The sequence below is a fragment of the Rhincodon typus genome, chromosome 18, assembly GCF_021869965.1.
Source record: "Rhincodon typus isolate 14 chromosome 18, sRhiTyp1.1, whole genome shotgun sequence".
Lineage (NCBI taxonomy): Eukaryota > Metazoa > Chordata > Chondrichthyes > Orectolobiformes > Rhincodontidae > Rhincodon > Rhincodon typus.
This window is the reverse complement of record NC_063349.1, coordinates 42,759,370-42,783,262: the sequence shown is the minus strand read 5'-3', so window position 1 is coordinate 42,783,262 and position 23,893 is coordinate 42,759,370. Positions and strand designations below refer to the sequence as shown.

Sequence of the window (23,893 nt, the reverse complement as noted above, 5' to 3'; positions counted from 1 at the left end):
TCTGAAGAAGGGTCCAGACCCAAAACGTCAGCTTCCCTGCTCCTCTGATGCTGCTTGGCCTGCTGTGTTCATCCAGCTCTACACCTTGTTAACACAGATTCTCCAGCATCAGCAGTTCCTACTATCTCTGATTTCAAGGCTGTTGTGGGAAGCAGGTGAGGAGATGCCAAGTGACAAGGCATTACGTTTTCAAATCTTCTGGCCACAGTACAGGTGCCAGAGGACTGGAGGGCAGCTGATGTGGTACTATTATTCCAGGGTGATAGGGTGAAGACAGGAATCTACAGGCCAGCAAGTCTACAAATCAATGGTAGGGAAATTTCTAATAAAAATGCAAAAGACAGCATTAATCCCCACTTGCAGAGGCAAGGATTAATTAAGGATGGTCAGCAAATCTTAGTCAGGGAGGGACCATGTCTAACAAATTTGACTTCAAGATAGCGACTAGGTGTATGGATGAGGGTAGTGTAGTTGATGTAGAGTATGTGGATTTCAGCAAGGCTTTTGACAAGGTCAAGCACAAGAAAAAATACAAATTATCTTGATAGCAGTCACTGGGAAAATGTTGAAATTCTTTAAGGCCACGGTTAACAGGGCACTTAGGAAGTCATAAAATGATTAGGCAGAATCAACAGGGTAACCACGTTTGACAAATCTATTAGTTTCTTTTTGAAGATTTAACTAACAGGATAGATAGAGGAAGACCAATAGCAGTGGTGTATCTGGATTCCCAAACAAAAAACAAAGTGGTGACCTAAAGTTATGGACCTTGGAGCAATATTTACATAGATAGAAGATTAGTTGAAGGACAGAAAGGAAATTCTGCTTGGCAGCTATAACAAATAGGATGTGACTGGAACATCAACTGCTACAGTTTGTAGCTAGTAAAGGGACCAACCGTCAACTCATACAAAATTAATAATGGGAAAATAAACTACAAAAGGACAGTCTGCAGAAGGGATAGAGACAGCTTGGGCGAGTGGGTAAGGCAACAGAATGTGTGGGAAAAATTGGAGGCTACCTAACTACCAGAGTAAGAACATAAAAACAAAAGCTCCTTACAATTTCTAAAGAATTTAGGAGCTGATAATCTGAGATTTGTTGCTCCTTGTACAAAATCCCCCCCCACAAAGTTAGCACATAGATGTTACATAATGTCATGGTCCCAGTAGAGTTAATATTGAAGTTGCATTAAGCACCACATAATCTGATGATATCAGTGTCTGTGTCTCACACAAGGTCCCAGTGGGGGCAGTTTGGCTCCTGATAGACAAATTTTAAAGGCATAAAGTTACAGTATGCAATGTAATTTATACCTACAGCAATCATGCAATAAACTACAATGATTTAATACAAATGCCTCATCATTAAAACTCAATAGTGGTTTAACCTCCACCTGTTAATTCATGGAAAATCGACATTGGAAGGAGGACTATTGGCAGGACGCTACCCCAGTTGGTATTGCAACATGGTAATTAAATGGTGAGATAGTGTGCAAATACCTCAAGGCAACAATGACGGAAAAATAAATCAATTTGGTCCAGTAGGTGACGACATTTTGGTAAGATCACTGGAATAATACCAGAATCTGAGACAATTGCTCTGGGAACGTGGTTTGAATCCCACAATGGCAAATAGCTAAATGCATTAAAAAAACCAACAAAAAGTCTGGAATACAAGGCAAACCTAATGATGGACCAGAAACATCATTGTCGTTGACTTGGTCAAGGCACAACCAGTAGAAGATTTCATTGGGCTTTCTAGACCAATGATGGGACTCTAAAGAAGAAAAAGTTCACGAGAATGGTTTCATGCTGTTGATAGGAAGGAAGTCACAGATCATACAGGAAAACACCCACACCAGTCCAATCACCAAGGACAATTCAAAAATGCAAATACAAAAAAAAGTTTGCCAGAGAAAGAAAACACTGAAAAATTAGTAAAACAAGATTTAGCAATGAGCTCAAGGTGCTTAAGTGTTCAGTGAGCTGTTTGATTCAGGAGATTTGGCTTTGATGGTGGACCGAGTTCAAAATTCAAAAGCAATCTTTCAATTCTTAGTCTTCCAAACAATAAACAAACGAGCAGGACCAGTGACAAAGCAAGTGTTAAGTTAGCAGCAATCATCCAGGAACACCACTGAGGACATGAGAAGGTTTTGTTCATCACTCAGACAACCAGAGAGAACAAATGACCCAATTTAAAGCAACACGTTATAGATCTGTTGACACAGTATGGATTTGCTTAAACAAAATGGTGATGAGGTGCACATGACTCCAAGGTCCATAGACTGAGGACTCTGACAAAAAGGGAAAAAAAAACACCTCAACATCCAGGATAATGGGAAGAAAGTACTCATTGCAACAGAACAGCCACCTATCATATTGAACGTTCACAAGATTTTAAAAAAAGGTCTGTCAGATGAGGTTAAGGGACAACTATCCAAGTTAACAGAAGAGTTCACATTAATAATGTCATCCAGATAAAAAGGTAATGCATCAACAACATCCTCTGCAAAAAAAGGTGCACTGGAGATATAAAAGACCCTCCAGTTGAGAAAGGGCTCTCTGTGAATCATGAATCAAAATCCTCAAGCCAAATACCTGCTGATCTTCCAATTCTGAAGAGAATGCTTTGTGAATGAATAGTGAGTCCTTCACTCTGCCTAAATTTGAGGGGTTTGGAGTGAGAAGAGGTAGAAAATCTACAACTGAACATGCTGATGGACGATGATGTGATGTTGGACTAATCAAAAGGTTGGTGTGGGAGAAATGGGTTTCAGCTCATGGGGCACTGGCACATCTACTGGGGTAGAGTGCAGCTTCTTCAATGGGGTAACCATCAGCTGAACTGTTATCGATCAAATGAATAACCAGGGCTGCAGAGGGGGCTTTAATCTAATTTGGGGGTTGGGGGTGAAAGAAGAGGGTGGTGCTTGCAGTTGGGAGACGGGAAACAGGCTTAAAAACAAAATATAGCAACATTGCAAGGCAACTATTTAGAATAACAATAGCCAGAGTGAGACGGGAGGTGACAGAGCAAATAACTATAGACAAGAGCAGAAAATAGTTTCGGGATTGTTGGGGGAGTAATCAGGCAAAACTATTGGCTCTTTACTTCAATGGACATAGTATTCAGAACAAAATAAATGCATTAGAAACAACAGAAGGACATTTGGCCTTTCAAACTTGCTCTGCCATTTAATGTGACCAAGGCTGATCATCCAACATAGTACTCTGTTTCCCACATTCTCCGATCCTTTTAGCTCCAAGAACTACACTTAACTCCTTGAATATTTTCAATGCTTTGGCCTCAACCGAATTCCACAGGCTCACCACATTCCGAGTGAGGACATTTTTCCTCACCTCAGTCCGAAATGGCTTATCCCACATCCTCAAACTGAGAGCAGGGAGTCCAGAACCAGAGGTCATAGTTCATTGGGAACATCCTCCCTGTGTTTACCCTATCTAGTCCTATTAGAATTTATAGGTTTCTCAAGATTTCCACACCACACCCCTTCCCAAAAATTCAGGTAAATGCCAGTGAATATAATCCTAACCAATTCAGTTTCTCTCCATACATCAGTCCCATCCCAGGAATCTGTCTGGTAAACCCTCGTGCATTCCCTCCACAGCCAGAACATGCTTCTGCAGATAAAGGAGGCCTTGCTATGAATGCCAACGTACCATTTGCCTTCTTCACCACCTGCTGCACCTCCATACTTATTTTCAGCCAGTGGTGTGCAAGGACATCCAGGTCTTGTTGTGCCTCCCCTTTCCAATTATAACCTGCCTTCCTGTTCTTACTACCAAGATGGGTAATCTCTCAGGTATCCATATTATACTGGATCTGCCATTCACTCATCCAAATCACACTTAACTGATCTGGTTTCCTCCCACAGTGCAAAGATGTGCAGGCTAGGTGGATTGGCCATTCCCAGTTGCCCGTAGTGTTCAGGGATGTGTAGACTTGGTGGGTTATGTGGGATGGGTCTAGGTGGGATGCTCCGAGGGTCGGCATGGACTTGCTGGGCCGAAGGGCCTGTTTCCACACTGTAGGGATTCTATGAAGCATCTCTGCACCTTCCTTACTATTCACCCTCCTACCTATATCTAACACTTCGCCGAACATTTCTATGTATGCAGGTACACATCCCCAATCACATACGCTTCAATTTTACATGCTAATCTCGTTGTAATTTATCAAAAAGTCCAATAAACTGGGTCCACTTGCTCCCCCTTATCAACTTAATTAGTTACAGCCTCAAAATTCTAGTAGAATTGTCAAGCATGATTTCCTTTTGTAAATCCATGCTGAATCTATAAAATCCTGTCACTATTCTAAATGCTCAACTATTAAATCTTTTATAAAATGGACTTTTTTTCCTCACTATCAGGCTTAAACTGCACAAGTAGGAGGTTAATGCGTTTGGTTTTATTGCTATTACACAGACATGATTACAAAGGAAATCAAAAATGTTCAAATGTGATTTTTCAGAAGTATACGTCGGGTAGTGGTTTCAGTAGAGAATGGAATAAGCATGATTGTAAAAAAAGAAAAAAATTCTCTTCGATCAGATGGTATAGGATCCACGAGTAGATATTTAAAAAAAAAACCAAGGGGAAGACAACACTATGGGAGCAAGTATCTACAGAACTCATAACAGCAGCTATTCTGTCACACACAATCATTCACACCAGATTTGTATGTTTAAAGAAAAGAGCAACACATTAATCAAAATGACCAATCTTAAAAAATCAAACTAGCAGAAGTAGTCTACGAGAAAGAATTCAGCATAATCAGGTCAGTTTCCTAGAACAGTGTTATAGGTCCAACCAGGGATCAGTCTATTTTGGATCTGACAATATCTCCTCGGGAACAGCAACATGGTGGAAGTCAACATTCAGGTGGAGAGCAAAATACTTGGGTCATAAGCAAATGCATTATACTTAAATAAGGGCAATTACAAGGGAATAAGGGTAGAGTTGGCTGGAGTGACCCGAGACAGGAGTTTAAGCAGAAAAGACTTTTTTTTCTTAACCAATGACGTATTTATTCATGACTCAACTAGAAACCGAATTAACCAACCATGGTTAGCCAAGCAAAAGGAAGGATAGTAAATAATGTCACTTTTTTTATTCAAAAAATTAGGAGACAAGCTAGAGGGTTGGAAAGTCTTGAAAACCAAAAAAAGTGACAAAAAAAAAAAAGAAAATAAACTAAGGGTAAATAAGTAATAACAAGACAAACAGAAATAACTTAAAATATATTAAAAAAAGGAAGAGGTGCCAAAAGTGAACCTAAGCTCCTTTGAAAATGTGGCTGAGAAATGAAGTGAAATATTCTGCATCAGTTTCCACAGTAGCAGCATTCCAAAAATATTAAATCATCATGAGGCAAAAAAGGGGAAAGATAAAATAAATACAATAACTACAAAAGAAAAAAGTTACTGGGGAAACTAATAGGCAAAAGGCTGATTAGTTCCCTGAATCTGATGGGTTCGATTCCAGGATATTAAAAAGCAGCTACAGAAATAAACACTGGTAGTAATCTACCAAGATTCCTTAGATTCTGGAAGTGTCCCAGGGAGAGGAAAATTGCCAATATGACACTCTTATTCAAAAAGAGGGAGTGAGACAGAAAGCATGTAAACTACAGTTCAGTTAATTTAACACGTCATTGAGAATGTTCTAGAGTCTATTATAATCTAGAATATACTATGGAAATGTTACATCAAGTAAAGTCAGCACGGTTGCATGAAGGGAAATCGTGTGACAAATTAACTACAATTCTCTTTTGTAACAAGGTGATGAGGAACCAGTAGATGTAATATATTTGGATTTCTAAATTTGGGTGTCCTCATGGATGAATCACAAAAAGTTAACATCCAAGTTCAGCAGATTAAAGGAAATGCGAATGAAATGTTGGCTCACTTCGAAGGGAATGGACTATTAAAAACAGGCAAGTCTTACTGGAAGTGACAAGGCACTAGTTATTCCAGCTGTGATCTGACATGAACAGTTTTGGTCCCTGAAGGAAAGATATACTGACATAGGAGGCAATCTAGGGAAGAATCATTAGGTCAACCCCAGGTATAGGGAGACTGTCTTACCATGCAGAGGTTGAAAAGGTTAGGTCTGGACTTGTTTGAATCAAGAACGAGATGATTTTTTTTTTGAAACATAATATTCTCAGGGTGCTCAACAGGGTAGATGCAGAAATGTCACTTCCCCTTGAGTGTGAATCTAAGACCAGAGGGGATAATCTCAGGACAAGAGGTCATCCCTTAAGAGGAGGCGACATTCCTTACAGATGATAGTGAATCCATAAAGCTCTTAACTGCAGGGGGCTGTCAAGACTGGGTCATTAATCACATTCAAGGGCGAGACAGACATTTTTAAAATCAGCAAGGTGACCAAGGATTATGGGGAGAAGGCAGTAATGTGGAGTTGAGGTTTATCAGAGCAGTCGTGATGTTGAGTGGTTGAGCAGTTGAGCAGACCCATTGGCCAATTGGTCTACTTCTACATCTTATAGTTCTAATGGTATAAAATGGTAAGCAGGGTGGATAAAATTTAGTGGGTGTAAAGAGTGGGAAGAGAAGGGTAGGATTAGGCAATGTTCTGAAAAAGTCGAGTCTTGAAGGCGAATTAAGCTCCTCTCACCGTATACCTTTTAGCATTTCAGTAGGGAAGTAGCAGTCTAGCACCAAGTGCCTATTGAAATAGAGAGTTAACTCCTGGCTTGATAGTCAGAACAACAAAGACTAATTACCCAAATATAATCTGTATCTACTGTGATCCTACAATAATATACATCAAGACAAATGCCTCTTCTCATTAAGACTCTATAGTGGCTTACTTCTTTAAGACAGTTAAAGAGATTGGCCCTTAGACTCCGCACAAAGGGGAGGATTGGTTTAAGAACCGTCAACTCTAAAATCGGTTATTTGGATTTTCTTTTAAAAACAAAGTAGGAAGCAGGATTAGTGGCACCATTCTACCCCAACCACCATCTCATTTGATTATTTGTAGTTATTTCTCTGCCTTAATTAGTTCATAGCTCATCCCTGCACTTGTTATTCAGCTGTTAACACTTTAATCACCATTTGTAAAAATCTGTTAACACTCTTGATTACCCACAGACTTGTTAGTCTGTCTGTCAGCACTCTACACACCACTTTTATTTGTCTGTTGATATTCTTAACTACCTGGAATTATCTTGCCGTTATCTCTCTGCCTATATATTCTGTGCTGTACACCTCTCTCCACTTCACCTGACAGAGGAGCAGCACTCTGAAAGCTTATGATTTCAAATAAATCTGTCGGACTATAACTTGGTATTGTGTGACTTTTGACTTTGTCCACTCTAGAGGAACACCAGCATCTCTGACTCATGCCAACCACCAATTAGTACTGTAGCAAGCAAATTACAGTACAGGAAAATGCAAAAAGTATGGAGTAAAAGGTGATCAACCATGATCTAGAAAAGCAGAGCAGGCTGGAGGTAATGTCTGACCTCTCAATACTGCTTTAAGATGTCATGCAGCAGTTCTACAGGGTTTTAGTAAGTACATGTTTGTGTTGGATGGAGATTTCATCTCTGCATCCATGGAATAATAGTGCTTTTTGAAAAAAAAACATGATTAGGAATAATATGACACTTCTGGAGTTGATGGGCGTTCTGGCCCAGAGATAGGACCACTGGATGACATACTTCCCTTAAGGGGGTGCAATGAAAGTTCACCAGATAGTGACAATTACCTTGTACTGCACAGAGAGATAGAATGGAATAAAAGGCAGTGGGGGGTTGGGGGGCGGGGGGAGTGGAAACGCTATATTAAATTCTGAACAAAAGAAAAAGAAAAGAAGAGTCTGAAAAGATTTCTGGCTAATGGGTAAATTCAAAAGTTCCGAGTTAAGGGATGTGAAACTAGGAGACAGAGTCACTCGGGATAAAAAAAGGGAAAAGGGAAATGTCAGACTGCAACGAGAAGAAAAGTTCTTCACTTGGTGCGTGAAGCTTTGAAACTCTCTACCACCAAGGATCCATTACAAGATCTGCAAGACTGGTATCACTTGTTTGGTCATATGACCTACTCCAGTATATTTCTTCCATATGTGAGAAGAGAATGTGATTAGAAAAAGTTAGTGTTGAAAGAAATGACATGAAAGATGATTAGCAATTAGTTATTTTGCAATTAATTGACAATATAAGGGGAGAGCTATTTAGTTGTGTTTAGCCTTTTTTTGCTCCATAATAATGCAAGCAGACTGCACACCACATAATGAAAAATTAACCACTGAAAATGACATCTGGTGAGAAACAATTAACTTATTTAAATAGCAAAGTCCCTCGAGTACAAAGGGTTATTCTTGAAGCTCATTTTATCAGAGGGAAAAGGCAGCAGCTAAATTTTTGTAGTAAGGTACTGTGTGGACAGGCAAATGCAATGAGTGAGCAGTATACATGTTTTGGATTTCACCTTCATTCTGCCAACTGCATCAATGCATCAATTACAGTCCGTTAAGGAAACGGAATTTTAGTAGCAGCAATGCACCACTTCTTCAACAACTCCCGTGGCTGACTGTCTGTGCACAGATTGAGCATTGATACAAAATTATGCCCCAAGAGATAATCTTCCTTGATTCAGGTGCATCTGTATTATTCCATACAAGTTAATTTAGTATGCTGGGAGAGGAGAGGAGGAGCAAAGGTGAATCGCTAAAGCAAAATAAAATTAAAACCACAAGTGATATTCCAGCAACAGCCCTTCTAGAATGGGAGAAAAAAAATCAGAAATCACAATGTGGTAAGCAACATGTGCGAGATGATCAAAACATGCTTTGGCTTTTTGAGATTTATGATAGATGAAGGAGTTAGTTTAGGTAGAGGTTATCACATTTTGTGAAGATTGATGACTGACAAAAACGCAGTCTGTTGACAGTCACACGTTATATCAAAAGTGAGTACAAGTGTAATAAAATCTGAAACAAAAACAAAGTGCTCGGGAAACTTAGCAGGTCTACCAGCATCTGTATAATGGTGTGCACAGTACTCCTCCAGTGGACCTGGTACATTCCTGCCTCCTTCAAAGTACCTTATCATCAATTATTCCCAAGATGGCACATAGTTACACAGACAGCAGATGTTGTCAGTGCTGTGACACACCTTGGAAATAGTTCTTATTCTTCACTCCCTCACTTGTAATGAGGTGTTAGGAATAAGTAGTAAAAGGCAAGAACGGTCACATTTATCAAGTACCTTTTACAACATCGTGAAATCCAAGTACACTTTTCCTAGCCACTTTAGTAACTTTGAAGAGTGGTCATTAGTAATGAGAGAAACACAGCTGCCAATTTGTGCAGAGCAATTTCCCACAACAACATGCAAAAATTGTCCATCCCGCACATTACTTTGAGGGGAAAAAAAAAAGAGACACAGTTGTAGGAGGGATGCCATTCCAGCATTATCCGATCACCCAGGATCCTAACCCAAGGGAAATTTTTATTATTTCAGAACTTTTGGCTAGAATCTCTCAGGTTGGCAATCTGAACTCTGCCAGATACGTGGGTGAGAAAATGAATAGCGAATCAGAGTTTAATGTTACAAATGTACTTCTGAAAATTTGAGTAAGAGAACAGTAACCTATGATTCAGAAGGACATCATGAAGCATTCCAACAAAAACAAAAATTTTTTCAGTGCTAGGATAATCAGTTATGAATAAAAATTGAAGGCAGTTGGGAAACAATCCAAAGGGTGAAAATGAGGAGCATGGTTTCAGATCCCTATAGCTCTGCAACATGCTTTAAAAATAATGGTGAAAACACAGACTCAATACATTAGAAAGGAGTTGACCAAACATCAAAGGGTAAAGTTTTGCAGGATCCTGGTGATAAAGCAACAAGTAGGACTAATTTGGCAGCTCTTAGGAAAGAGCCAGCACAGCTTTGCTAGACCAATGGCCACCTTACCTCATGAATGGAGGCCTACATTCTATCCTCAGAAAACCTGAAGCCACCTACTGGCCATCTCCCAATTTATATCAAGTCCCACTTCTCCATCACCCATGTATTCACAGGCCTGCACTGGCACCCAACCAAGCAAGCCTCGATTCAAAAACAAAAGGAGATAATTTCTCTGGAGCTGCATTCTTCATATCTCCTGTATCCCCACAAACTTCTGGAGATCTTCACAATCACCTAATGCTGGACTCTTCAGCAGCCCCAAATTTTAAGATTGATCTACTATTGGTGACTGTACCTCCAGCAGTTGAGCTGGTCCACTTCAACTGACCTTGCTTATAGTCCTCATGACTGGGTCTCCAAAATGGCCCAAATCCCAATGTCCTTATACTGCTCCATGTCAAAATTTAGATATGTTCCTATAAAGCCTTTTGGATGCTTTTGATCCATTTATAACATTGAGATGTTGCACAAGAGCTGTGTAACAAAATTCTGTGGCATGCCTTAGATTTTTTATTAAAAAAATGACTACTCAAAAAGGTTACGTTGCAATGCTTGAATAAATTTCAATCGAAAGTAAAAAAAAAAAATAATTTTGTATTCTACAAAAAGACTGCAAATGTTCTTAAATTTTTTCCTGAAGAATTGGCAGATATTGAGAATTGATTTCAGACCACCCCAAATTTTACATAGCTAATGAAGTGCTTTGATGTATAGTCATTTACATCAAGCTCACAACTAATTCATGTACTAAACAGCCCACAAGCAGCAATATGATCATGACCAGTTTTTATAAAAGATGATTTTAGCCAGTGGATAAACACTTGCCAAGATTCCTATGATGGCAGCTTTTATAGTCTTTATCAGTGTGGAACTTTCCTCAGAAGAAAGCCTGTTTGTTCCCCAGATTTCATTGTAGTGGTAACACAACCATCAGACAGTAGTGCCATAAAGGCCCACATTTAAATGGCAGCTATGCGTTTTATAAATTAAATATACAGCTGTCTTTCCAGCCTAATTTGAACCAGTTGGTCCTGGCAACAGTGACATGGGATCAAAGATATTTTACAGCAGTAAGGTAACAATAACTGGGTTGGCATCCCTGATCACAGGAAACAGCAACTCTTCAGGTTCAGAGGTTCAACGCTTGGTTAATTGAAATTGCAAAGCATAGACACAGTCAGTCAGTCACAGCTCATTTAGAAGTGTCAGGAAGAATTCACACACACACACACACACACACCTCATTTTCCAGTTTTTAAATAGTCTGAATGAAGGTAGACATGGAATGGTTTACTGTTTTTGTAAAATCTCTTCAAAACAGTTCCAAACTGTCTGAGAGTAAACAACATTCTGGAAATTATGCCATTGTTACCTTTCCTGGCTCATTAGCTTGGCTACTTTCAAACACCAACACTCAATGTGACTACATGCCATTGCAGTAAGTCACTTCGGAACTTCTGCAACACAACACTGAGCAGGTTAGGTGAAGCCTAGCAAAACACCAAATACAAAGTGGCTCATTTAGCACCAATAAAGCAGGAAGTGTGAGATCAGTTTATTTTGCTGACACCTCTCTTGCTGCGCATGAGAGAGCCCGAGGTTAGTCTAGCTTATCTTGGATAGTGGCCTCGTTGTTCAAAGGCATTAAGACCCCACAACAACCTTGCAATGATATCACAGAGCTGCACATCAGTCTGTAAGTGTACGTCAAGTTAGAACACACCAGTCTTAATCTGGAAGACACCAGATCAGCCAAATACCACAAAATAGACAGGATGCAAAAACCAAAAGAGCTGCAGATACTGGAAATTGAACAAAGATATAAATTGCTGAAAAAGCTCAGCAAGTCTGGCAGCACTGATGGAGAGAAATTGGAGTTAATGTTTCGGGTCCAATGACCCTTAGAGCTCAGATTGTTGTAAAGACTTAGGAGAGTGCTAATGGTGATTAAGGACCCTGAGCATTACTCATTGTGATTATGTAATGAAGATAGTGGGAGGAAGTAACTAAGGACCCTGATTAAAACCCAAAAGATGAAGTTTCAAGTCTGTAATAATGAGCACTATATTCCTTCTAACAGAAATAATTGCAGACATGGAATAAACTAGATCAGATCAACTACAGGAGACTCTTAGACAGGCCAGAAGGTGGCTATCCTCATCTACACAGGCCCTGGAGAAACTGTATACCCAAAAGATATTGGCACCTAGCCTTGCCATACCATTTAAAGCAGAGCTCAATGTTGCCAATGTACATTTAATCAGGGATTTTAATGGAGAGATTATACTGTTTTTTTTGTAATGTGCAAGTCCTGACCTAAAGTACTTGAAATGCATTAAAGCACACAGCCTCTCTGTTCAGTAATACAATCCAACACCCACTAGTCTTGTCCTGTGTGCCATTTCTTTCCCACTCCCTTTTTAACCTTCAAGTAATTTACTTGGATTTAATGTAAAGTTAGTGCACTAAAATGCAAAGCATCAATTTAATTCTGAAGCAGCCTTGTCACCAGTGTACAGGAGGAGGATCTGGTATATGATTTCCTAATAAAAAAGTTACCCAACTTGAAAACAAGCAAACAAAAAAAAAACCACAGCTCAGGGCATCCACGTCGCTTACAGAACTTAAAAGTTATTAAGCCAGATAGGTGACCAAAAGCAGAATTTTAAAGAATGGTTTTCAAAGAAAAGACAATTGAGTGGGAGCATAGAGAGCAGATGGCAGAGTTAATGGTGAGACAAAAAGGAATGGAGATACACGAGATTAAGTCAGAAGAGCAAAAACAAAAAGAAATTGCTGTAAGAGCTTAGCAGGACTGGCAGATCAGAGTTTCAGGTCCGGTGGCCCTTCCTCAGAACAGGAGCAGAATCCTGGACAACACTGTGAAGCTGGATGAACACAGCGGGCCAGGCAGCACCAGAGGAGCAGGTAAGTTGACATTTTGGGTCGGGACACTTCTTCAGAGATGGAATCTTGGAGCTGTTGTACAGGTGAAAGATGTGGCAAAGATCAGATGGCATCAAACCACCATATCAGATATGGCTTGGGAATCGACTGGCAGACTGGAAACAGTAGGAATAAATGGGTTTTTTCTTGGGTGGCAGGTGGTGACTCGTGGTTTGCCACAGGAATCAGTGCTGGCAACACCGCTATTCACCATGTATTAAACTAGGTGAACTCAATGTGATTCCCACACTGCACCCCCCTCAACCAAAAGAAGTTTTGATGTCTAAACTAGGTGGGACTGAGAGGGAGGTTGCAAGAAAGCTTCAGGGTGATCTCGACAAGTTGCACGTGTGGACAAATACATGGCACATTCAGTATAACATGGCCTTCAGAACAAGAGGATTGGAGATCAGAATTAGAGAATGTTTCATTGCAGTTATACAGGGCCTTGGTGAGAACACAAGGAGTACTGCTTGCAGTTTTGGTCTCACTACCCAAGAAAGAGAACACACTTGCCACAGAGGGAATGCAGTGAAGGTTTGCTAGGCTAATACCAGGCATGACAGAGCTGACCTGAGGAGACGACATATTGACTGGGCCCGTATTTGTGTAGAGTTTAGAAGCATGGTCAGAGATCTGACTGAAACATATCAACTGAGTCTACAACCATGAATCAGTCTCAGGACACAGGATTAATTTAGGACTAAGGTAAGGTAGCATTTTGTTTCCACTCAAAGGGTGGTGAACCTGTGGAATTCACTATAGAGTGTGGACACTAGGCCACTGAGCATATTCATGAAAGAGATTGGTAATTAATGGATTAAAGGCATCAAGGGGTATGGAGGGAAAGCAGGAAAAATGGCATGGATAGAGAAAGTAAGTCACAGTCATACTGAATGGCACAGCAAGCTTGAAGTGCCAAGTGGCCTGCTTGTTTCTATGCCTATGTTTGATAAATAAAAGCACAAGTGAGAATTGTGAAACTGTTTTAAGAGCACAGTACACTCGTGAGCAAAGGGCCAGGATGACACCATATGACCAACAGCCGTATAGATTCTAAGCAGCTGAATGTTGACAAGCACATACCAGAGGTTACAGTGGAATTGCAAGTTATCACGGTGTTTGTCAAGTAAGTCTGTTGTTTTGAGACCAGACCAATTGAACTTGTACTACCTAGTAAAATCGAACGAGAGTGTAATTCTGTCACAAAAAGTGAAGCAAATCCTTAAAGATTTAGAATTGGAAAAAAAAAGCAGGAAGTGTCAGCAAAGCAGTTTAACACCAGCCAGAAGAGGGGCAAAAATAAAAACAGAACCACAAACTCACGAGCAGTGTTCTGACAGAAATGCTTTCCACCTCTACACAGAGGCAGGCTGGACCCAGATCACAGACAGCCCGCAGTGGCTCAGGAATGGAGGGTATAGCCAAAGCCTCAAGGTTACTGTTCACATTAGCTTGCTGCAATAATAAAAAAGGACGTACTGACTGACATTAGCCTAAGTGCATCAAACTCAAAACACGTTCACAAAGAAAAAAATTAAATATTTACCAGAACAGTTCTTTTCAACAGATTTGTCATCTGTTTCTTGTTTGATGTCTGGATGTAGAAATGCTGTCTGAAAATGTAAACGCATTCAGACTGTTTTTGGTGCACTGTGGACAGATTTATGGAATTAAAACATTTGAGTAGAGAGGTGTTAAAGGCCAATGTGCTGTGAAAAAAGGTGTTTTGGATGAAACTGCCCTAACAGTGAAATGTTGGATCTGGAATCAGAAGGCCCATGTTCTGGTTAACCCCAACTTAACATCACCTCCAGAAGGAGCTGGTGGAGCACCAAGGGTTTAATGCCGATGTTGACCTCTATAGAAGGTTGGGCACAGCTAGTAAGAGAGCTAGCATTGTGGAGATGTCTCTGTGAGCTGGGCATTCAGTTGGTCTGTTAACCAGAGAGCCAGTCAGCAAAAATCAGTGTCAAACTGCCCAACCTTCCTCAACCAGCTGCAGGTTTGTTCTGAAATGGACACACGTTTAACTGTCAATGGTTTGATTTTAAAGATCTTGCTTTGAGCTTCAAAACAAAAAAAAAAGAAATCAGACTTACTGATCAATCTACACATGACTGCACCAAACAATTAAAAAAGGAAACAAAAAAAAGGACAAAGTTGTCAATGGGAATCAATTGAAACTAACTGTAATGTTAGCTAGACCGCTTTAGAGAAGCCAATCATTGGTGAGGAAATGATGATATTAAAAATCACCAGACTATTAATCCAGGAACTCAGCTAATGTTCTGGGGACCCAAGGTCAAATCCTGCCACAGCAGATGGTGGAATTTGAATTCATTAATTTTTTTTAAAATCTGGAATTGAGTATCTCTGATGACAGTGAAACCATTGTCAATTGTTGGAAGAACCCATCTAGTTCACTTATGTCCTTCAGGGAAGGAAATCCACCATCCTCAGCTGGTGTAGCCTACATGTTACCATGGTCTAGAGTCACATGGTTGACTCTCAGCTGCCCTTGTAAGCCAATCAGTTGTATCAAATCACTACAAAGTCTCAAAAGAAGTGAAACCAGATGGACCACCTGTCACCAACTAGGCACCATAAACAAAGGCAGAAACTGTCCTGTCAACCCTTAAAGTCCTCCTTACTAACACCTGGCCAGTCCCAAAATCAGGAGAGCTGTCTCACAGATCAGACAAGTAACAGCCTGAAAGGCGTACTCATGGAATCATACCTGATGGGCAATATCCCAGACACTACCATCACCATCCCTGGATACATCCTGTCTCACCAGCACAGGTGGCAGTACAGTCAGGGGGGAGTTGGCCTGGGAGTCGTCAACATTGGTTCCAGACCCCATGAAGTCACATAGCCCCAGATCAAACATGGACAAGGAATCCTGCAATTCACCAATGACTACACAACATTCAGCACCATTTCATGACTCCTCAGATGCTGAAGTAGTCCATGTTCAAATGCAACAAGTTCTGGACTATATCCAGGCTTGGGCTGACAAGTGGTAAGTAACACCTGAATCACACAAATGCCAGGAAGTGACCATCACTAATGAGACAATCTAATGAGATCGCCCCTTGGCAATCAATCAATGGTGTCACCATTACTAAGTCTCCCACGAGCAATATCTTTGGGGTTACATTGACCAGAAATTCAATTGCACTCTGAATACAAATACAGTGGCTACAAGAGCAAGACAGGCTAGGAAAACCAAAAGAACTGTAAATCAGAAACACAAACAAAGTTGCTGGAAAAGCTTAGTGGGTCTGGCAGCATCTGTTTTGGGGAAAAAAAAAGCAGTAAGCGTTTCAGGTTTGGTGACCCTTCCTCAGAGGCTACAAATACCTCACCTTTTGACTGGACAGAGTCTGTCCTCCATCGACAAAGGCACATGTCAGGAGTGTGATGGAATACTCCCTACTTGCCTGGAAGAACCCTGATGCCATCTTGGGCAAAGCAGCCCACTCAACTGGCACCATGTCCACCTCCTCCACCACCAGCAGCACTCCATGTAACTACTACCACCACCAGCTACTTACAAAATGAACTGCAGACATTCAAGAATCCTCAGATAGCCCCTTCCAAACCTGTGACCAATTCCACCTCGAAGGACATCAGCCGCAGATGCACGGGAACACCAACACCCACAAGTTCCCCTCCAAGCCACTCACCATCTAGACTTCAAAATAGATCACCATTCCTTCACTGTTCCTGGGCAAATATCCTAGAATTCCCTCAAGGGCATTGCAGATCAATCTACAGCAGTTAAAGGCAGCAGCTCACCACCAGCTTCTAAAGGGCAACTAAGAGATGGGAAATAAAATGCTGGCCAGCAACACCCTCGTGCCCGAGTGAATAAAAAGTGAAATGGGGTTACATTTCAGGGTGCACATTTACATCTCAGAGGACACGTGTTCTTATAGCAGTGTGGCATTGTAATGCAGCACCTAATCAGATGCACAAAAAAAAAGTTGAGATCTATTGACTTCAATTCCACCATCAGTAAGTAGCACAACATGTCATACAAATGGGGAAAAAATTGTTAAGAGCCACTGATGGATGGAGTGAAGAAACAAAAACATAGCAGGTCCAGTTCAAACATGGGGCAAGAGTGGTAATGCACTTTACAAAAAAAAAAGTAATTGTCATAGCATTTTCTAACCGGCAAGAACTGTCAGGCAGACAGGTTAAGGGTTCAAACAAAGACTTGACTGCCCTCTGGGGGTAGTTAAGAGTCAACCACATTTCTGCAAGTCTGGAGTCACACGCAAGCCACACCAGGGGTAAGTACAGCAGACAGTCATCTGGATTTTTTATGACCAGTGGTCACTATTAAACTACTCTGTCCAAGAGTTTTATTGAATTCAAAACTTCATCTGCCAGGCTGGGAATCAAACCCATGTCCCCAGAACAGTAACATTCTGGATTACTAGTCTAGTGGCATTGCAACTTCTCCCCACCCAACAGATGTGTTGCCACTGTTGTAAAGTAAGAAGTATAACATCAGGCAGAATTCCTCTGCTCTCTTTACAAATAGATCAGATAGACTAGGCTAATTAGTGGGTTGGTTTTATGGAGGCTTCTTAAACCCCAAAAGTTCCTTATCTTTTCACAGATTTCCTATAATCTCAGATTGCCCCAAGTGAAACAGCAAAATAATTTGACAGTGACTGCTATTATTTTAAGCAATTACAGTAACTAATTTACACACAAACAGCAAAAACAGATGTTTTTCTGGTGTCAGTAAAAGGGATAAATATCTGGAACATGAGGAGGCAGACCTATTTTCCTTGGGAATGCACCATGGAACTTTCTACATCCACCTGAGGGGAATGGGGGTATGCGGACTAACCCTTAGTATATTGTCTCATCTGACCACTCTCTCAGATCAGCACCCACCCCGCAACCCTCTAGTGCCAGTCCCACTGCCCTCCCACACCACCCACCCCCTTCTCAGGGCCAGTCCCCAAGTATCAGCTTGGATTCTGTCATCCTAGACCAGAGATCCGAGTAGAGTGCTGCTCACCACTAAGCCACAGAAGTAATCCAAAGTTTTTTCGGGGGGAGCAAGGGGTATAGATTAACAACTTCATCAAATGAAGTATAACTGGAGAATAATTGTATTTTCATTATGTTTCTTAATGCAGACCTAAAATCCCCAAAACAAAAATAAAAGACACATTGTTGGCAAAGCAGCCTTTGCAGTCAACAGTGGAAAGGAAGAGACGACACAGTCTGTAGCCTGCTCTTCAGGCCATCCATATTAAAATAGCTACAAGCACCCCAAGGCTTTCTGCAGATTAAACTAGAGACTTTCTCCAGAAAATCAAGCTGAACCTCCTCCCAGACTTCATTACCAAAGTCAGGCTGCAGAGGCTCAACTGCAGTTAGAAATGTCAAAGCATCATTGGCTGTAGACTCATTCAACCAGGTTCTCGTCATGGTGCATAGCTGTGGCTATTCTGCCACTGTAACAGTTTATATATATCAAGCCAGTCAAGTCCGTCTTCTGCCCCACCCTCACCCAATTTTAGAGGCTGTGCTACAGTCTATGCACCAAAATGAGATATCATTAAATATAAAAACAGCCAGATGTGTAAAGTGCAGGATTTCATTCTAAGAAACTCTAGCTTACCGCACAAGTGCAAACAAATCTAATGAATTTTAGTAATCTTTAAAAGCAGTTATCACAGCAAAATGCATGCATAGTATTTACAGCACAAACAGGCCATTCATCCCATTTGGGATATTTTTGTTTACATTCAAAATGATCCTCGTCCCATATCTTACTACTCCTTCTTACCTCGTGTTACGACTTCCCCTTAAAAAAACCAGCTTCCCTGCTTCCACCAACACATTTGGCAGTGAGGTCCATTCTCACCACTATAAAGATACACTTCCTGTTAATGGTGGCTCAGTTGGCATCCTTCGTTTTGCGTTCACCCAAATGGGTACCATTCCTCCACAATTTAAGTTTCAGGGAATGCAACTGTTACAGGCATAGTATTGCCCTGGACATGTTGGTCATGCTGCACCTTCAATGAACTGCTGGAGTCCCTGGGGTGTGGGTAGGCCCACGATGCTGACCTAGCAAATGCACTGCATAGTTCCAAGTCAGGATGGCATGCTGTTTGGAGTAGACTGTGCAGGTGATGTTTCCATGTACCTGCTGCCCTTGTCCTCACAGGGTTAAAATTTGGGGGTTTAAAAGCTGCTATTAGTGAGCCTTAGCAAGTTGCAAATGAATATTTAGACACTGCGTATTGATGCTGGGCACCATTGGATGAGGGAGTTGTGATGGTGAATGGCAACCCTAGTGAACCCCTTCACTATTTTAGAGGGATATGTTGAGTCTCCTCTTAAACTGGAGACATAGTCTAGCATGCTTAATCCTTAAAAGGTAATTTTAAGGGACATTGACTTCATGTCCCTTAAAATTAACAATGGTGTTCAGTCAAAAACAGTGAAATTATGATTGGACCAGGAAATTGTATTAGCCTCTTTTATCCAAGTACATATAAAAAGTGTGTTTACCAAAGCATTTTTGAAAAACCTAAGCATCCTTAACACAGCCAATAGTTGCCTTAAAAAAGTCATTCCAGATGACCAGCTTCTCTCCACTCTTAACTGCATGTTTAACTAGCCCTAGCAAAACCAGGCAGCAATTCTGCAAATCATTTTCGTAGCAATAATTCAAGTTGTAAAGCCACTACATAATATCAGTGTTATCACTCTGAAAAGTGGCCTGCAAATATAAAAATTAAAACCAAAAAAAAAAACTTAAATTTCACTGACCAGTATTGGATTGATTATTGTTGGGCTGAATGGACTCCTTTATATTGCAGCCATGATGATTATATACCCAATAAATTTAATCCTAGAACTAACACTGCAATAAACCTACAGAGAATTCCATCTAACATCAATATTCCATAGACAGGAAAAAAAACAGTATTCAAGTAGCAAAAAAAAAGCTCTTGCACATTCCTGATCCCAACCTCATCCTGACAGAGGCATCTCAATGGCCCCTCTCACACAGCTGGTTTAACACAAAGGGAGGTCTCAAAACCAAACTGCAGTCATTTAACCTACCTTAAATCAATCTACTCCAGCACTTTATTTTAAAAAGTGATTACATTAATTGCTATAACTGTACAAATTCCATATTCCAACATAAAAAGAATAATAGCATTCTAGGAAGAAGAAAAAATTGAGTCTTGGAGTAAGTGTCAAACAGGGTTGAATTTTGCATAAATCACAGCCTGACTTTGTAATACATGTCCTAAGCATTGGTCTAAAACTGCAGTGACTCAGCTGATAATTTCTGTCACAATATCTTGCTGTTTGTCAGCCAGGGGAATGCCCTGCAGTAAATATTGAGGCAGAGGTGCTGTGCAGCTCTCCCTACATTTAATCTGCCAGAAAAAAAACCCAGACAGATCCAATTTCTCCATTCCATTTAGTTAACGGACTTATTGGAATGAGTTACAAGCCAACTTATTGTTCCAGAGTACAGGTAATAGACATATTTTGAAAATGCTGCTAATCTTTAGGCAATTAGGATGAAAATTTTTTCCTTCCACAAGGTCACATTAAAATCTTAGTAAAAGCAATGAGCACTCAATTCAGAAAGAAGGTAGGCAAATATCAATACAGTTCATTGCAAAAACAAAAAACAGGTTAATCTGATGAGCATTGGGACGGTTGCACATGTTTTAGACAGTGGAGCAAAGCCCCAGAAGCACATTTACTGACCCAGCTACTCAAGGATGTATTCAGATATTCATTCTGCAGCACTATTCCGGTATTTGTCTTCACACAAATGACTCCCAGAAAAGAATCAGAAAGGTTCCATGCGACTACCACAACTTTCACCATTTATACTTCAACTTAAATAACAGTTGATTATGAAGTGTTTTTATGATATACCCCAGGCCACACTCACAACAGCAATACCACAAATTAACTCTTCACGTCTACAACTAAGTCTAACAGTTAAACATCAAATCTCCTAAACCCCCTTCAAGGGCATGTCATGTACAAGTATTATGTAGTACTACTGCTATAACATTCAATGCGGTTTTGAAACCATTAGGTGTACTCGAGATTACAAAAGGTTTTATACATTCTTAAATGACTACAATTTAATTCCGTCCTTGCAGACTGAAGGTCACTGAACTGTAACATGCAGCAATCCGAGACTAGAAACCGACCAGCACCTACCAGTACAAGCATGTAAATCCAGGCACAAACAGCCCGAACATTTAGAGTCTAAACAGCAGTTGTTCAGCCCATTCAGACAGATGCAAAAACACAAGATACCCGAGCAAAACTCAAGCAAATCACATGACTGACATTAGCAGGGAAAAAAAACAAAATAAGGGGCAATTAAATCACTCGGGAATCAGACTGATGTAAACCTCAGCTGCAGTGTGTGCTGCATCCTCTTGACTCGTTCTGACGATCGGAATTCAATCACAACGAGCCTCAGTCTGCATCTTGCTTGCTGAGGTTGGTTTTTGCTCATTTGAGCCACGAGAGAGCTGCAGAAAGATTTTAGTATTCCTGAACAGTGACTGCAGTCAGCCAATCGCAACAGAATGAAGTGTGTCAGCACGGGCACTGACACTGTAGCAAACTCAGTTACTTAACCGCTTGTTGAGTAAATAGCACTGACAGAATGTCTTAGCAGAGAAACTCCTCAAACTGAACTGATTGGACCTCTTTTCATTGAAGATGTCAATAAACCCTGCAAATATTATACTTCATCTCAACACTGTAAATGTTGTCTTAAATTGTATTGGCACAGTACACTGTCATCACCAGTATAAAGTTAAATAAATTTAAAAATCAAAAATTTTGGGGACTTATCCTGAGGGAAGGAGTTTCTTCACGTTTTTGGAACAGTGACAACTTATATTGCACACAATGATTATAGTACAAAAGGGGGCCACTCCACCCATTGTATCCAAATTAACTGCCTCTGACAGCAACTCAGCTAATCCCACTCCCCTGCTTTCTCTCTGTAACAGGGCATTTTTTAGTCTCTTCAGATATTTCCCTTTTGGAGGTCGCAATTGAATCTGCTGGGCAGTGCATTCCAGACCTGAACCACTTGGTGTGTGAGAAAGATTTTCTTCCTGCTGTCTAGTTCTTTTGTTAATCACTTAAATTAGTACCCTCTAGTTTGTAATACTCCCACCAATGGGAACAGTTTCCCCCTACGTACTCTGCCCACAGCCCTCATGAACACCTCAATTAAACATCCTCTCCACATTCTCTTCTCCAAGGAAAACAAACCCAATCTCTCCTATCTGTCCTGATAACTGAAGTTCCCCATCCCTGGAACCACTTGCATGAATCTTTTCTGCATTCTCCCAAAACCCTTCACATCCTCCCTAAAGTGTGGTGCCTAAAAGTCAGCAAAATCCTTCAGTTGATGCCAAACCAATCTTAAATACAGGTTTACTATAGCTTCTTTGTTTTGTTGCCCATAATGCATATCCTGTGCTGCAGTACACCTTATTAACCATTTTCTCATCCTGCCGGCTGTAATGAGTTGTCCACATGTACTCCCAGCTCACTCTATTCCTGTAGCCTGTGTAAAATCACCCCTTTAATTTCATATTGCCTCTCCTCGTTCTTCCCTACAAAATGAATCATTTCACACTTCCTTGCCTTAAATTTCATCTGGCACTTACTTGCCCATTTCACCAACCTGGCCCTGTCCTCTCGAAATCTGTCATTATCCTCCTCACAGTTCACAATATTTCAAGATTTGTGCCACTGGCAAATTCTGAAGTGTCCTGTACACCAAGGCCAGGGTCATTCATACAAATAAGAGAAAGCAATGCTCCTAATACCAAACGCTGGGCATCCTTGATCCTGCCCAAAGAACAACCACTCACCACAACTCTCTGTTTCCCATCACTCAACCAAACTGCGTTGCCAGTATCCCTGTTAATCCATGGGTTTAATTTTGCTGACAAGTCCGTTGGGTGGCACTTTATCAAGTGTCTTTAACACAGGAAAACATCTCAAGTTACTTCATGGGAATATTACCAAACACAATCTGACAGTGAGGCTCATTTGGTGAGGTGAATAAATATTACTTAAAGATGGATTGTTTTCTTTTTGTTTGTTCTCAGGATGTAGGTGTCACTGGTTAGCCCAGAAATTATTGCCCACCCCTGGCTGCCATCGAGAAAGTGATGGTGAGCTGCCTTCTTGAACTGCTCCAGTTCATGTGGTGTAGGTAGACCGACAATGCTGTTAGGGAGAGAGTTCCAGGATTTTGACCAGTGAGACGAAAGGAACGGTGATATATTACCATGCCAGGATTGATGGAAATGTGTATTTATATTAATGGACTATATGGAGAACTGTATGATATTGAACTGTTGGGACACATTCTGGTTTAAAAAATGTTCCTTCCAAGAGTTTGAAGGGAACCCATGTGGTTTCTTGGACATGAGATCAACAGTTTAATATGGGCTGTGATCCACGTGACATTTACACAAAGTCAATTCACTATGGGAACAAAACAAAGCAAAAATTTTAGAAAGACAAGACCTGAGGTTTAATGCCCTTAATTACAGGAAAGCGTCACTTTGGAATAGTCTATGGAAATTCCTATGATGATGGACACAGATCTGGCTCCACGAACCTAGGAGATTTAACAAGAAGGAAGATCCTCTAAGGCAACAGTACAACTGAAAAGCATTCTCTCTCCCTCTTTTGGTTGAAGTACTTGAGAACCTAATAAAGTTTCCATGCCTCTGTGGTTTTATTAACTTGAAAACACTGAAAAACTGAAGTATGACGACTATCCAAAGACTTGGATTGAGCTTGGTTTCCATCAGAAATGGAGCCTTATTTTTGCTCGCATTGGTCCATAGCTGCCAACAATGTAAACCAATTTAGAGATCAGCAGTCAAGCTCACACCGTAAAGGATTT

At 40.6% G+C, this 23,893-nt stretch overlaps 1 protein-coding gene across 1 annotated transcript in view; it reads right to left on the bottom strand.

Annotated features, from left to right (window-relative positions):
- Positions 1-21,283, bottom strand: part of ano3 (anoctamin 3) — a 118,225-nt gene extending 96,942 nt beyond the window's left edge. The window contains exon 1 of the mRNA XM_048607626.1: positions 21,160-21,283. The gene's annotated coding sequence lies outside the window, so the exon portion shown is untranslated. The remainder of the gene's footprint in view (positions 1-21,159) is intronic.
- Positions 21,284-23,893: the final 2,610 nt, after the last annotated feature.